Here is a 17,423-nt window from a genome sequence, read left to right on the forward strand (position 1 = left end):
TGACTTTGAGATCTGCTTGGTTTTTTTCTTATTGCTTTGTTTTAATTTCTACCCAAGTCCCAATGTTCTCTAGAATACAAACTGTGCCCTGCAATCCTATTTACAACCTTTGCTTAAATATGCACCAGGCTTTTTTCTCTTGGTAAGTTTTCTTGGCCATTTGTTTTGCTTAGAATGATAGTAGATAGAGCACAAACCCTCCTATCCTCCTCTACCGTGATGATGCCCCTGCTAAACCTAGCTTTTCATGAAAATCCCTCTTTGAACCCTCTGTTAACATTGTGAGGTGACTAGTCCTTTACCTATTTGAACCCATTTATCCTGGTTCCTATCCTGTATTAGATGTCAACAGAAAGGCACTGTGAAGATTTTTAAGGGCTGCTTTTGGGAGCCCAGGAACCTTTGGACCCCCTCCCTAAAGTGACTGTATGAATGTGAGAGCTTCATCAGAAGTGCATTAAAAGTAGAAAAATAGACAATCCTGAATGCTCCATGCTATGTTACCCCAAATTTTGCGGTCATGAATTACATTTACTCTTTTACACTTCCAAACAACCATCAAGTTTCATTCAACCAAAATTAACATATGCTAATCTAAGAACTACTTTATATATTGGATTTTCTTAGATATATTACCACACCATGCTTCTTGGCATGATTTTTACTAAGCCTTACACATTTTTTTGTCAGTTCTAAAAACTATGGATTGTTTTCTCCTCCCTTGTGCATATCTGACTCTACCTTAAAGTTAAAAATCATTAAAGAAACAGAAAAGCATTTCACCTCTTTTTTTTTTAACGTTTGTTTATTTTTGAGACAGAGAGAGACAGAGCATGAATGGGGGAGGGTCAGAGAGAGGGAGGCACAGAATCTGAAACAGGCTCCAGGCTCTGAGCTGTCAGCACAGAGCCCGACGCGGGGCTCAAACTCACGGACTGCGAGATCATGACCTGAGCCGAAGTCGGCCGTTTAACTGACTGAGCCACCCAGGAGCCCTGCATTTCACCTCTTGAATGTGCAATATATACACAGTTCAAGTTCTACCCATTTTGCAAGTGAGCAAGATTCCAGCCATCAATCAACCTACAGTAAATTTTATTTAATTATATTTTAAAGGCATATGAGGTAATAGTAGGAGCTGAAAAAAAGCTTAAATAACCACATCACAGTTAACTAATAGTGCTAAAGATTTCACCAGAATTTGTTTCTAAGTCCTCACGAAGAATGACTTGTTCTTTTGTAGATTTTCCTCTTTGGCTGTTCCTCAGCCATTTCTGTGAAATTGTTTTATAATGAAATGTTTCCCCCTTTCTTTCTTTATATTCTTTTTTATATAATCATGAAAGTAATACATGTTTATTAATGGAAGAAAAAATGTGTTTTTATTTATTTATTTATATTTATTTATTTGTTTATTTATTTATTTATTTTAATGTTTATTTATTTTTGAGAGAGAAAGAAAGAGAGGCAGAGAGCAAACAGGAGAGGGGCAGAGAGAGATGGTGACACAGAATCTGAAGCAGGCTCCAGGCTCTGAGCTGTCAGCACAGAGCCCAACACGGGGCTTGAAACCATGAACCATGAGATCATGACCTGAGCGGAAGTCAGATGCTTAACCAACTGAGCCACCCAGGAGTCCGCCAAAAAAATCTGTTTTTAAAAAAAGACTTAAAACCTCCATTGTAATGTACTATTCAGAGATAAGCATTAACATTTGGTTGCATTTCCTTTTCTTCTCTCTAAGTGTGTATGTGTGTGTGTGTGTGTGTGTGTGTGTGTGTTTACACATATATACACACAAATGTATGAACAAAATAGGAACATACAATATGCATATACATTTTGGTGTTCTGCTTTTTCTCTTAAAATCTGTTATTAGCATTTGTTTCTCCACCCCCATGTCTTCTGTTCTCAGGTTCATTCCCCCAGTTCCCGATCTCATTTCCTACCAGCCTCCCCACTCTTGTTTTCTTAGTCCTCACCTTGCTACCCTCCTTAATCTTTTCTCAGTGCTGCAGCCAAAGGCATTTCTCTCCTGTGGTACTAATCATTTCACTCCCCTATTTTATTTTATTATTTTTTTAAATGGTTATTTATTTATTGAGAGAGAGAGGGAGAGAAGGAGAAAGCATGAGCTGGGGAGGGGCAGAGAGAGAGGGAGAGAGAGAACCCCAAGTAGTCTCTGTACTGTCAGCACAGAGCCCAATATGGGTCTCCATCTCACAAACATGAGATCGAGACCTGAACCAAAACTAAGAGTTAGACACTTAACTGACTGAGCCACCCAGGTGCTCCTCCCCTATTTTAAAGCCTTTAACATGTTGCCTCTTTGCTCACAGGGTAAACCCGAGTTCCCTTTAGTTTCCTGCATGACCTTCAGCTCCTCTCTCAGGCCTATCTTTCAGTCACAGCCTGTTGCTTTCTCCTTCAATATATTCTGTCCAGTTGCAGCGTTTCTCAACGTATGACCCACAAGCCACGTGTTTTAGTCTTATAGAGTGACATTTGAACAATGAGGAGTCTAGGGTCACACTCTAGGTGACCTGAATCAGAAATTCTAGATGTCACTCTATTTTTAATAAGTTCTTCAAGTAATTTTTGAATACCCTCCAACATGGAAACTTCTTTTCTAAGACTCCCTAATAGAAAAATTAAAATCAATTGTTTAAAGGCATTTCTCATCCATTCTGCACCTCGTTTGGTCCTCATTGCATTGCTCGGAAGTCAGTTTTATTATCATTCTACTCATTCCACAGATGAGGAAACATACAGATGAATCAAAGACATTAAGAGATTTGTCCAATCCACACAACCAGTAAGGTTTGGGGATAACATTTCAAGTCTGCTCTTTCCAAATCCAAATTCTAGCAGCTTTCCATTATATATTACCAGCTTCCCACTTTGGCCTGTAAAGAGAGAGTCTTTGTTCTATGTGCCTTTAGTCAATGCACTCACCCTTCAAGACTGTGGTACACATTGCAGGTGTTCTCACCATAGTCCTGAACACCATCTTTCCAGTATATGTGGTTGGTCAGACTTCTACTGCAAACACCTAAGATTCTCTGTTTAACATCTTTCTCTTGATCTGAGCAAGAGGCAGACTTAAATGTCAGGGAGTCAGCGCCCCCAGGAGCCAATGGCATATGGGAGCTACAGCTAAATACTCTAGCCTTATCACCTGGGGCGGGGTGAGGCAAATTTGAGATGTGTTCTACAGAGAGCCCCAGAGATGTTCAAGTGACACACTGCTTCACAAAGCTTCCTTTTATCCCCTCCCTTCCCTCTCCCATCTCACGTTCTCATTCTCCCTTGTTATTTTCTGGGGATCCCCTGACAAGTAAACTACTTGAACTCACATCTTGTCTCAGGGTCTGCTTCAGGAACCCAACTTAAGACAAAGCCCCTGATTAAACATGGATTTTGTATTTCAAGTGACAGAAACACAAATCACACAATGAAAACAACAGAAACTAATGCACACAAAGTTGAGAAGTCCAGGTACAGACCTGGCTTCTGATGCAGTCAGCTGCACACGTGCAAAGGATGTTAGCCTTTCTGTGGCTCTCTCTCTGGTTCTTCACCTCTCTCCTTGCCCTGACATCTCTCTGTTTTGTTTTTCTTCATGTGGTTTTATTCTCAGGAAGTATTCCATGTTGAAACATGTTGGAACCTGAAGCAAAAGGAAAAGTGTGTCCCCCCCATTTATCCATATTTTTATACATTTTAATGTCTTTTTTTCCTAGAATCAGATTTTTAGTTTTGTCTTTTATTATCCTTATTTAGTTTTTACTTTATAATCACAAACTTAACTCTGCAATCCAGCTAGATTTGGAGGGGACTTAGGAAAATATGGAACCCATAGAACTGCAGAAAGAGCACAGAGATTATAAGATAGTTCAAGTAGATGGGGGTGAAGGGGTGCTCTCCTGAGCTACAGAAGGAATAATCTGCTAGTTAAGTTAAACACAAGTCAAATTTATTAGAACTGTGCATCGTAAGCAATGGCGATCTTCTTGCTGGTCTTGCAATTCCTGGACATAAATTGCTCCATGGCTTCCATAATATTCATGCTCTCTTTAACCTTGCAAAAGACCACATGATTGTTATCCAACCACTCAGTCTCAGAAGTGCAGAGGAAAAACTGGAAACCATTTATGTTAGGTCCAGCATTTGCCATGAACAAGATGCCAGGACCCGTGTGCTTCAAGATGAAATTTTCATCATCCAGTTTCTCCCTGTAAATGGACTTACCGCTAGTGCCATTATGGCATGTGAAGTCACTACCCTGGCACATAAATCTTGAATAATCCTGTGAAAGTAGGAAACTTTATAACCAAATCCTTTCTTCCCAGTGCTCAGAGCACAAAAGTTCTCTGCACTCTTTGGATCTTTGTCTGCAAACAGCTTGAAGGAGATGTGGCCCAAGGGCTTGTAATTCCTGGTGATGTCAAAGAACACGGTGGAGTTGACCATGTCTGGGTGGCATGGGTGGCTCTGAGATGGTGGCATCTGCAAGCTCCAGAAGTAGATTTTGAAAATATTATTGATGAGCCTGCTTCAATTAAAGTTAGATTATAATAAATTATTTTAGTGTAAATAAAATATTTATACTTAAAACAATATTTAAAATTTTATTACACATATTTTTAAATTTTTCAATACTTTTTCAACTACTTTAATATTCTGGGAAAAAACTAGCTGTTAAAAAAATAGATAAAAACATGGATATAGGGGACACATTTTTCCTTTTATCTCAAGCTCCAATAGAACTCAATATGACATTGTCTTCATTTAAGTTTTTTTTTTTTTTTAATTTACATCTAAATTAGTTAGCATATAGTGCAACAATGATTTCAGGAGTAGATTCCTTAGTGTCCCTTACCTATTTAGCCCATCCCTCCTCCCACAAGCCCTCCAGTAACCCTCAGTTTGTTCTCCATATGTATGAGTCTCTTCTGTTTTGTCCCCCTCCCTGTTTTTATATTACTTTTGTTTCCCTTCCCTTATGTTCATCTGTTTTGTCTCTTCAAGTCCTCATATGAGTGAAGTCATATGATATTTGTCTTTCTCTGACTGACTAATTTCGCTTAGCATAATACCCTCCAGTTCCATCCACGTAGTTGCAAATGGCAAGATTTCATTCTTTTTGATTGCCGAGTAATACTCCATTGTATATATATATACCACATCTTCTGTATCCATTCATCCATCGATGGACATTTGGGCTCTTTCCATACTTTGGCTATTGTGGATAGTGCTGCTATAAACATGGGGGTGCATGTGTCCCTTCGAAACAACACACCTGTATCCCTTGGATAAATGCCTAGTAGTGCAACTGCTAGGTCATAAGGTAGTTCTATTTTTAGTTTTTTGAGGAACCTCCATACTGTTTTCCAGAGTAGCTCCACCAGCTTGCATTCCCATCCATTTAAATTTTTGATATTTTGTTTGTCATAAGCTATTTTATTTTATTTACTTATTCAAAAATATTTATTTATTTTTTGGAGAGTGTAAGCAAGGGAGGGGCAGAGAGAGAAGGACAGAGGATCGGAAGTGGGCTTTGTGCTGACAGACTGACAGCAGTGAGCCTGATGTGGGGCTCAAACTCATGAACCATGAGATCATGACCTGAGCTGAAGTCTGACACTCAACCGACTGAGCCACCCAGGTGCCCCTGCCATAGATTATTTTAATTAATTTTTATTTTTAAAGCCTATTTTTTTTTCAACTTTTATTTATTTTTGGGACAGAGAGAGACAGAGCGTGAATGGGGGAGGAGCAGAGAGAGAGGGAGACACAGAATCGGAAACAGGCTCCAGGCTCTGAGCCATCAGCCCAGAGCCCGACGCGGGGCTCGAACTCACGGACCGCGAGATCGTGACCTGGCTGAAGTCGGACGCTTAACCGACTGCGCCACCCAGGCGCCCCTAATTTTTATTTTTAAAATATAAACTTAAATATTGTTTATCTCTATTTCTGAGTCTTTTTGGTATGTCCTCAAATTTTGCAAACTGGTATAGCCACTGTGGAAAACAGTATGGAGATTGCTCAAAAAGTTAAAAACAGGACTGTTCTACCATCCAGAGAATCACACTACTGTTTATTTACCCCCAAAATACAAAAATGCTAATTCAAAGGGATACATGCACCTCTATGTTTATAGCTGCATTATTTAAAATAGCCAAATTATGGAAGGAGCCTAAGTGTCCATTGATAGATGAATGGGTAAAGAAGATATATAAAAAAGAAGGAAATCTTGCTATTTGCAACAACATGGATAGAGTTAAGAGAGTATTATGCTAAGTGAAATAAGTCAGAGAAAGACAAATACCATATGATTTCACTCATATATAGAATTTAGGAAACAAAACAAATGAGCAAAGAAAAAAAAAGAGAGTGACAAACCAAGAAATAGACTCTTTTTAAAAAAAAAATTTAATGTTTATTTATTTTTGAGAGAGAGATACACACACACACACACACACACAGAATGCAAGCAAGGGAGGAGCAGAAAGAGAGAGAGGGAGACACAGAAGCCAAAGCTGGCTTTAGGCTTTGAGCCGTCAGCACAGAGCCTGACACGGGCCTTAAACCCACAAACTGTGAGATCATGACCTGAGCTGAAGTCTGAGACTTACCTGACTGATCCACCCAGGCACCCCAAGAAATGGGCTCTTAAGTTTAGAGAACCAGCTGGTGGTTACCAGAGGGGAGGTACATGGGGGATGCGTGAAATAAGTAAAGGAGATTATGAGTACACTAATCATGATGAGCACTGAGTAATGTATAGAATTGTTGAATCATATATTGTATACCTGAAACTAATAAAACACTGTATGTTAACTATACTGGAATTAAGATTAAAAGTTTTATAAAAATAAAATAAAATAAAATAAAATAAAATAAAATAAAATAAAATAAAATAAAATAAAAAGTAGGTGTTCCCTGCTTATGACTGCTTCAACAGAATCAGCCACATCCCTCCGATGGCATGATATGTCCAATGGTTGATCCTACTGCTATTTTGGCCACATCGCTAGCAGCCCAGTCCTCTGCTGACTCAGACTGTTGTACCCTACTTGTAAGACTCTGACTCTCAGCCTCCTCCATACTCTTCAGGCACCCACAACTTGAGAGCATTAAGTAACTGGGGAGCTGGTATCTCTCCTAATCAGGATGATAGCTGAAGCTGTTCTCACTGAGCTGGTTATTCCAGCAAAAAGATTTCAGCCCAGGACTCCCTCCTCTTGAGATGTAGAACTCTCTACACGAGGGCCAGAACTGCTCAAATTGGTTGTGTGCTCTCAAGACCTCACTTTCCATCTTCTTGCTGCCTTTTGAACTCAGTATTTAGCCCAAGGCTCCTCAGAACACTCCGCACCAGTTCCATTAACAGGGATAACAACTAACACTGCATTAAGTTGATCTCCCCAGTGGAAGTAAGCAGTTCTTATCCATGGGGTCATTTCCAACATATCCAGGGCCGCCAAGCACCCCTGGCCATTGTTCTGGGCACAGGGAAAAGACAGTCAGTAACTGAGGTCTCTCCATGACAACTCCTGCGAACCATCTTCTTTTGCAAAGTCAATTGCCTTTTCTAATATCTATCATCTTTTGAGAACTCTGTTTAGTGTTCTTGGACAGATGGTGAGTGAGAATATTTTTTAAAGTTAGTTGTATTTTTACATACTAGTAGCCAACAATCAAATTAAAGAAAATACTTCCATTTATGGGGTGCCTGGGTGACTCAGTCAGCAGTCCTACTTTGGCTCAGGTCATGATCTTTCCGTTGGTGAGTTGAGCCCCATGTTGAGCTCTGTCTGTGCTGACAGCTCAGAGCCTGGAGCCTGCTTTGGATTCTGGGTCTCCCTCTCTCTCTGCCCCTCCTCTGCTCGTGCTCTCTCTCTCTCAAAAAATAAATAAACGTTAAAGAAAATTTTTAAAAATGTATGAACTTTCATGCATGCCTCACACTATATACAAAACTTACCTTAGGGGCGCCTGGGTGGCGCAGTCGGTTAAGCGTCCGACTTCAGCCAGGTCATGATCTCGCGGTCCGTGAGTTCGAGCCCCGCGTCAGGCTCTGGGCTGATGGCTCAGAGCCTGGAGCCTGTTTCAGATTCTGTGTCTCCCTCTCTCTCTGCCCCTCCCCCATTCATGCTCTGTCTCTCTCTGTCCCAAAAACAAATAAACGTTGAAAAAAAAATTGAAAAAAAAAATTAAAAAAAAAAAAAACTTACCTTAAAACGGATCATAGGCCAAAATGTACAACCTAAAACTATAAAATTTATAGAAGAAAACATAAGATACTCTTTGTGCTTTTGAGTTAAAGTTTTCTTAGATATCCCACTAAAAGCATGATCCATAAAGTGAAAAATAAGTTGGACTTCATAAAAATTATAAATGTCTACGGGGCGCCTGGGTGGCGCAGTCGGTTAAGCGTCCGACTTCAGCCAGGTCACGATCTCGCGGTCCGTGAGTTCGAGCCCCGCGTCGGGCTCTGGGCTGATGGCTCAGAGCCTGGAGCCTGTTTCCAATTCTGTGTCTCCTTCTCTCTCTGCCCCTCCCCCGTTCATGCTCTGTCTCTCTCTGTCCCCAAAATAAAAAAAACGTTGAAAAAATTTTTTTTTTTCTAAAAATTATAAATGTCTAGTCTTTGGAAGATACATTAAGAGAATGAAAAGCCACACCTCTGTGGGAGAAAATATTCACATTTTAAAAGCATATAACTGATAAAGGACTTGTGTATATATATATATATATATATATATATATATATATATATACACACACACATATATATATGAATTATTATATATAATATGTTATATGTAAATATAATAACATGGATAAATATCAACGTAATTATTCAAGGGGCACCTGGACGGCTCAGTTAGTTTAGCGTCCAACTTCAGCCAGGTCATGATCTGATGTTTCATGAGTTTGAGCCCCGCATCGGGTTCTATGCTGACAGAGGCTGGAGCCTGCTTCAGATTCTGTGTCTCCCTCTCTCTCTGCCCCTCCCCCACTCATGCTCTGTCTGTCTCTCTCTCTCTCAAAAAATGAGTAAACATTAAAAAAAAATTGTTTAAAGTAGCCAGATTTAAAAAAGTTATATGCTTTTGATTCCAATCATACACATTTCTAGAAATGAATACTAATCTATGTTATTGAAAGCAGAGCCACAGTCATCTGGGGTTGGGAGATGGGGCAGAGGGGAGGGAATGCAGGGAAGGAGGGAGGGATTAAAATGGCAGGAGGAAATTTTGGGGCTGATAGGTATGTTCATGTCAAAAGTTATCATAAAGTGCACCTCAAACATGTGCAGTTTATTTTATGTCAGTTTAACCTCAACAAAATTGTTTCACACACAGCATCCATCTTTGGATATTATAAAGCAGATGTCTCTCTGCTTTTCAAAGGCTTTGATACGTCATACATACTATTAGCTTCTCAATTTGTCCAGTTAGTTGATTCCCCTTCTGTTTATAGTAGAATTGAACATAAAGTAAGTGTGTTATTCTTGAACGTGTGGCCCAAGAAGTCTCAGAGGGGTGACTAACTCAAAATTAGGGATCACTGTTGTTTCTTACTTAAATCCTAAGAAAAGCCAGTCTCCTCCCTATATCCAAATGCTATTGCTGCCTTTTTTTCTCAGAAGTAGCCTCTCATAATTGGAGTAATTTTACTTTTTCCTTATATTGTTTTAAAATCTCTTCATTTCCTGGGGTGCCTGGGTGACTCAGTCAGTTAAGCATCCGACTTGTTTGCATCCCATTTAGGCTCAAGTCCCACATCAGGCTCTGTGCTGACAGTTCAGGAGCCTGCTTCAGATCCTCTGCCTTCCTCTCTCTCTGCCCTGTCCCCACTCACGTGCTGTTACTCTCTCTCTCAAAAATAAATATTTAGAAAATAACAAAAAAATAAAATCTGTTTATTTTCTTAGTTCTTCCTGAGAGAAGTCTAAAGCAGTGCCCCTCAAGTATGGTCCACAAATATTCACTGATCCACAACAGATACATACAAAAGTTGAGAATAAGAGTATAGAAAGCATTATAGCAATTTTGAGGAGTAATTGTACATCTATTAAACCTAATAATTAAAAATCGGGGCTTTATTTTATATGTCTTTTTATTATTTTTCTATTCTTTTTTGAAGTTATAAATTATTTTTGTATAGAGTATATGACTTTCCGTTTGCAAAATAATTGAACTGAATATTGGCATAGAAAAATATTTATAATTACAAAATAAAAAGAGTAACATTTTAAAAAACATACTGACCTCTGAATTCTGTATAGGAAAACATTTTTAAGAACACCATAAGGAGTAGTTTCAGTATAGGGGTGCCCGTGCTCCAGCACAGAGCCTGGAGCCTGCTATGGATTCTGTATCCCTGTCTCTCTGCCCCTCCCCCATTCATGCTCTGTCTCTTTCTCTCTCATAAATAAACGTTAAAAAAAAAGTGTAGTTTCAATATAATATCAAAAGTCTAGAGTCTGGCAAAGGACTACAGGGTTTAATTTCTGCCTCTCACACTTGCTAACTGACTTGGGGAAATTACCTATTCTGTGCCTTTTTAACTATTAAATAGTAACAATATAGTCATCATCATCATGAAACCTGCCATATAGAATCTAGAAATCTATGAAAATTGCTTTGAAGAAGTCCTGGCTCACAGCAGGTATTCAATAAAGGTGTTATCTGTTAATAATTTTTTTGAGCAATTAGTCACGTCGAGAGGTCAATAAAGTACCCAAATCCCTTACATTAAAATGTTTTAATTATTTATAAGTATTAATTAGAAAATGACCTTTTCAGAGGTGAGGGCTATATCAAATCAATCTTTGCAACCCTATTCTCAGTGCTGGTGCCTGGTGAGGAATTGGCACTAAGTAAAGATGCCTAGAGCGCTCCTCTCCAGGGGGTAGGCATGCCTGGCTCCTCTTGCCATCCAATCTCAACTTTCAGTCTTTGCCTCAGAGCCTCCCTTCAGAGGACCCCCTCCCCTCCTCCTGCCTCCCTCCCCTCCCCTGCTGTGAACACAACCCATCCTGCCCTATCACTCTCTGGCATGTTACCTGCTTTCCTTCCTCCCATCTCTTACCACTGTCCCCACTTCTCTTTTTCTCTATTGGTTTTCTTATTTGCTATTTTTCTTCTTCCCACTAGAATATAAGGTTCATGGACTCAGGAAATTTGTTTTGTGTTTTTATTTGCTATTTCATCACATCAGTGCCCTGAACAGTGTTTGGGAACATAATATTTTTCTGTTCATTTTTTTAAAATTGTATTTTAGGGACATATCAATTCACAACCACTAGAAAATAAGAAAAAACAAAATGTAAGACACAAAACTGGCCCTTTTACCACAGATAGTTTGAGGGACACTGATTTAATGGGGCTTATTTACCATTTCACACATACATAAACTGAGCCACAGGAACTTTCAGGGACTTACCCAAAGGTTAATAAGTGGTTATGTTGTAGGACCAGCATAAAACCCAGATCCCTGGATCCTGGCCTCTCCCTTCCTGCTGTGGACTCCCTTGTCTTTAGCAGGACAATACATTGAGCTTCTTAGATGGTTCAAGTGGGTGGGTTATTAAACTCTGGATTGGAGGTGACCAACAGAGTGCTCTTACTCTGAATGTTTCTCCTATTACTGCAACAGATGATACCCCAGAAAGTTGACCTGAAACAGTGGGGTTCTATCCCTGACTGGCGAGCAAGGCCAGGAGTTTCATTAATACTGGATTTGCCTTGCTAAGTAAACATGCATATTTGGTTTTAATATATTAGGCTTCGCGATTCAGAACTAGATTAAACTGTCAATCATCCCCCCATATTTCATATTGTTTCCTCTGGGCAGGGGCATGTGTGATGTTACACATGTCTCGCCAATAAAACAGCCCTCTGGATTGAAATCTGTTCAGGACTTATAGCAAGATGTCAAATTAATTGTACCGAAATAATGAGTTAGCACCAAATGCTAATTAAATATTGATGAAAGTCATACTTTCAATTATCTTCATTATGGCCCCATGTTTTATGTAGGCATTAAGTGCTTGCAGTACAGCTACGTCTGGTAATTAGCTCTGCACTATTAAAAAAAAAAAAAAGCCCGAGTTATTGCCCTACATGTTAAAAGCACTTAGAAACCACTTGGAAAATGGAAACTCTGAAAAGAGGTAGTTCTTTTTTTCTGAGAATGTTTGAACTTCTATGAATTCCATACTTCCTGTTTGTAGTAATGGATACTCCTTTTTTTTTTTTTTTCCCCTGACTGGGCAGATTAGAAATCAGAAGGCCCCTCAAAGTCCCTATTGAGCTCTGCTGGGTCATGGCTTTTTCCACTCTGGTTAACTTCTGGCAGCCTTTTCTTTTAAACACTTACCCTGCCTTTGACTTTTTCCCTGCCTGTAGGCACAATGGTTGCCTCCGGCAAATATGACCATTGCTACAATTTGTTGTGTTGTGATTCAGGTGGTTGTCAGAGAGCGCAGTTATCGTGCTGCCAGCGTTCCAATCACCTGGATTACTATTTATCTTGTATACACCCCAGCCCCACACAGGTGACCCAACAAAGGAGAAGGTGGCCAAGAATGTGGGTGATACAGTTTGACAACTGATAGATAATAACATTTTCCATCCTGGCTGTATAGTAGAATAGATGTAGGGTCTTTTAAAACATAGTGCCTTACCTGATCTTACGTAGGGCCACAGCCCATATGTGCATGTGTGAACATATGAGTGTAAGGACAGTTTAATGGGTCCTTAAACAGTATATGTATACTCTGCCATCCTTTCTGGTGGGAAGGCTTTCTCCACTTCTGTGCTTGAAAATTTCTCTCTCCATTCATTGTCAGTGATGCACTTTTTTTTTGAAATGTGAACTTACTTTGTGCTGGTTGGTCATTTGTTTGTTTTCAGATCCTTTCCTTTCAATATAAAACATGTTCATGGGGATAATCAGGTGCCACCTTGTCATGAAGCCATGGAAGCAGCATGGACTTGGAGTCTGGAAGCCTTGGGCTTCCATTCACATGTGGTGAATCCTGACTCCACCATTTGTTATTTACTGGCACTTTACAGAAGTTATTTAACTTCTCTGACCCTCAGTTTCCTCATCTGCGAAAGGGAGGTAGTCAAATCCACTTCCAAGGTTGATATGAACACCAAATGAAATACTCTACAAGCATGTTAGGCAGGTGGTTGATTGCCCACAAGAAGGCTGCTATCTGAACCACTTGTAACATGTAAAGGCTCTGCAAGAGATTCATAGCAAATGCTCCATAAATGTCATTTAAAAAAATTAATTGGATTCTACAGCTGTTTTATATTCACTCACTGAGTCAAGGTAGAAATAGAAAAAAAAAAAAGCTGGTTCTATTGAAGACTTTTTCATCTGTCATAGGCTAAACCATTCTGTCCTGCAGAACACAGCTTTTGTCACTCACCAGCTCATAGTCCTCCAGTGGTTTCTGAGTGAATGCCAAAGTGCTCACCTTGTATGAACGAACCCTGGCCACTTGTTTAGCATCAACTCCTACCAGGCCCCCCTTGCTTACTGGCTTCCAGTCACACAGGTCTTTGTGCTGCTCCTAGAACAAGCCAAGCAAAGGCCCATCAGAGTCTTTATGATTTTGTGTCCCTTCTGCCTCGATCCCTCTTCTGCATCCTTGCATTTAAGCTGGCTTCCTCATTTCACTTGGGTCTGTGCTTAACTGTCACCTTCTCAGAGAGACGCCTTGGCCACTCTACATAAAGCAGCACCCATCTCTCTTCTTTAACCTGCTCTATTCATCTTCCTAGAGTTTAGCTAGAATAGTTACTGTCTGCTTATTTTATCATCTGTCTATCCTTCTAGAAAGTATATCCCAACACTACAGGGACCTCATGAGTTCACTCATGTATCTAGGTGACTGCTTGACAGGTACGGAATGAATTAATGACCAAAGGCTGGTGGTAAGAAGGGAAAGGGAAGTAACATTGCTGAGCACTTGCTCTGTTGGGCCACGGTCCAGGCTATACAATCACTCTTTAGGATAGCAAGGTCCTCACCGTCGCACACATCAGCTCAAGACTCACAGGCAATAAGTTGTTGCCAGTGCAAAGTCACAATGTCCAAAATCACAGTTATGATATTTCCCCTCATCCTGCTCTGGGCCCAATGGATCTTATCTCAGTGAAGGTAGAAGCATCTTCTCAGTTGCTCAAATTAGAAAGCCAAGAGTTGGGGTGCCTGAGTGGCTCAGTCACTTAAGCGTCTGACTCTTGATTTTGGCTCAGGTCATGATCTCACACTCCTGGGATTGAGCCCCACATCAGTCTCAACATGGATTTCAGAACCTGCTTGGGATTCTCTGTCTCTCCCCTCTCTGTGCCCCTCCCCTGCTTGCATTCTCTCTCTCTCAAAGTAAATAACCAGACTTGGAAAAAAAAAAGAAAGAAAGTCAAGAGTCTTCCTGGAGGCACTCTCCTCCCTCACTGCTCATGTCCAATCCATCAGGAGCCTAGTGACTTTATCTCCTAAATATCTCTCAAGTCCATCTGCTTCTCTCCATCTTTATTAGCACTCTAGTCCAAGGAGTCATTAGTTTTTACTTGGATCTTGTAGTACTTACTACCTGGTTGACCCTCTTTTTTCCACACTTGCTCTCTAATAACCCATCTTCTACAGAGACCTGAGAAATCATTACAAAATGCAAAACTGATTATGCCCTGCTGTCCTTCCCTTGCTAAAGTATTTCATTAATTTCCCATTGTCCTTAGCACCATACTGAGGTCCTAAATTTGGCCCACCGTGTACCATTTTGTCCTTGCCTCCCTTCTATTGGTTTCCACCTTGCTCACTGTGTACTGGCTACTCTGATCTTGGGCATGTTTCTAAACAATCCAAGCATCTCCCATGCTCAACCTGCATACTCTCATTGCCTTCCTGCCTTTTGGCCAAGTTTTGGTTAACTCTCAACCTTTTTGTTTCAGCTCAATTATATGTCAGAAATATTTCCTTCCTATCCTACAGTCTAGGGACTGATATCAACCATCACAGAACAAGTGACTTCTTCAACAGGGAGTTTACTACAGTTGTAACCAAGAGATTATGAACTTATGCCTATCTTTCCCACTAGATTATAAACTCCCAGAGATAGCATTCTATAACATTTATCTTGTGGATGTTTTTCCGTCACTTAGTCTGGGGTTGTGCATAGAAAGCACTCCATAAATGTTGAATTAATGAATGTGGCCTCACTTTGAATGTTGGACCTGATGGGGTTAGAGCTTGGCTTTGGACCCAAGGCTGTCCAAATCTTAACTACACTAATGCTCTTTCTGAAGGTGCTGCTCAGGCCCAAAGCGAACCCGGGTACCAGAGAGAAGTGGAGGATTGGAAGTTCTGAGATCCTGGGAGTTCTTCCTGGAAGCAAGAGCTGGGAAGCATCTACCATGGGGGCTGGTCTCAGCCCAGATGCTCAAAGGCCACTGTGTTCTTCCTCCCCATCAGGCTCCAAGACTGGTTTCGAGTTTACCTTTGTTTTTCCACTTCTCTCAACTTAAAAAAAAAAAGCCATGACAGAATATCACCTTTCAGGAGGCACACTGCCTCATTTGGAGCTGTTAAGATAAGGGAAGCAAAAGCTTAATTGATGGAGAGTGACGAGGTGGGTGCTACTGTGTATCTGAAAATGAGGTGTGTGAGTGGAAATTGGATTTGTGGTGATAGTAACAGCTGAAAGAGGGCCACACTGCTAAAGAGCAACTAAAATTCACACACTCATTCATTCACTCACTCATTCACTCATTCATTCATTCAGGTGGTGATACAGCTCCTTTTATGTGAGAAACCCTGATTTAGCATGAAATATACAACAATGAAAAAAATGGCTGGCACTAACCTCTTGTATCTTATATTTTAGTGGGAGAGAGAAAATAAACAAATAAAAATTAAACATGTAACAATATTAAGTGATGAGAAGCACTTTGAAGAAAGAAGAAGCACTTTGAAGAGATAATAGGCAAATGTGGCTAGGTTAGTTTTTTTTGTTTTTTACTTTTTGTTTTTAATATATGAAATGTATTGTCATATTGGTTTCCATACAACACCCAGTGCTCATCCCAAAAGATGCTCTCTTCAATACCCATCACCTACCCTCCCCTCCCTCCCTCCCACCCCCCATCAACCCTCAGTTTGTTCTCCGTTTTTAAGAGTCTCTTATGCTTTGGCTCTCTCCCACTCTAACCTCTTTTTTTTTTTTCCTTCCCCTCCCCCATGGGTTTCTGTTAAGTTTCTCAGGATCCACATAAGAGTGAAACCATATGGTATCTGTCTTTCTCTGTATGGCTTATTTCACTTAGCATCACACTCTCCAGTTCCATCCACGTTGCTACAAAGGGCCATATTTCATTCTTTCTCATTGCTACGTAGTACTCCATTGTGACATAAACCACAATTTCTTTATCCATTCATCAGTTGATGGACATTTAGGCTCTTTCCACAATTTGGCTATTGTTGAGAGTGCTGCTATAAATATTGGGGTACAAGTGCCCCTATGCATCAGTACTCCTGTATCCCTTGGGTGAATTCCTGGCAGTGCTACTGCTGGGTCATAGGGTAGGTCTATTTTTAATTTTTTGAGGAACCTCCACACTGTTTTCCAGAGTGGCTGCACCAGTGTGCATTCCCACCAACAGTGCAAGAGGGTTCCCGTTTCTCCACATCCTCTCCACATCTATAGTCTCCTGATTTGTTCGTTTTGGCCACTCTGACTGGCATGAGGTGATATCTGAGTGTGGTTTTGATTTGTATTACCCTGATGAGGAGTGACGTTGAGCATCTTTTCATGTGCCTGTTGGCCATCTGGATGTCTTCTTTAGAGAAGTGCCTATTCATGTTTTCTGCCCATTTCTTCATTGGATTATTTATTTTTCGGGTGTGGAGTTTGGTGAGCTCTTCATAGATTTTGGATACTAGCGCTTTGTCCTATATGTCATTTGCAAATATCTTTTCCCATTCCGTTGGTTGCCTTTTAGTTTTGTTGATTGTTTCCTTTGCTGTGCAGAAGCTTTTTATCTTCATGAGGTCCCAATAGTTCATTTTTGCTTTTAATTCCCTTGCCTTTGGGGATGTGTCAAGTAAGAAATTGCTGCGGCTGAGGTCAGAGAGGTCTTTTCCTGCTTTCTCCTCTAGGGTTTTGATGGTTTCCTGTCTCACATTCAGGTCCTTTATCCATTTTGAGTTTATTTTAGTGAATGGTGTAAGAAAGTGGTCTCGTTTCATTCTTCTGCAAGTTGCTGTCTAGTTCTCCCAGCACCATTTGTTAAAGAGACTGTCTTTTTTCCATTGAATATTCTTTCCTGCTTTGTCAAAGATTAGTTGGCCATACTTTTGTAGTCTAGTTCTGGGGTTTCTATTCTATTACA

At 40.3% G+C, this 17,423-nt stretch overlaps 1 pseudogene; it reads right to left on the minus strand.

The window, feature by feature from the left end:
• Positions 1-3,979: 3,979 nt before the first annotated feature.
• Positions 3,980-4,473, minus strand: LOC101095117 (annotated as a pseudogene).
• Positions 4,474-17,423: the final 12,950 nt, after the last annotated feature.

This window comes from Felis catus, chromosome C1 (genome assembly GCF_018350175.1).
Source record: "Felis catus isolate Fca126 chromosome C1, F.catus_Fca126_mat1.0, whole genome shotgun sequence".
Classification (NCBI taxonomy): domain Eukaryota; kingdom Metazoa; phylum Chordata; class Mammalia; order Carnivora; family Felidae; genus Felis; species Felis catus.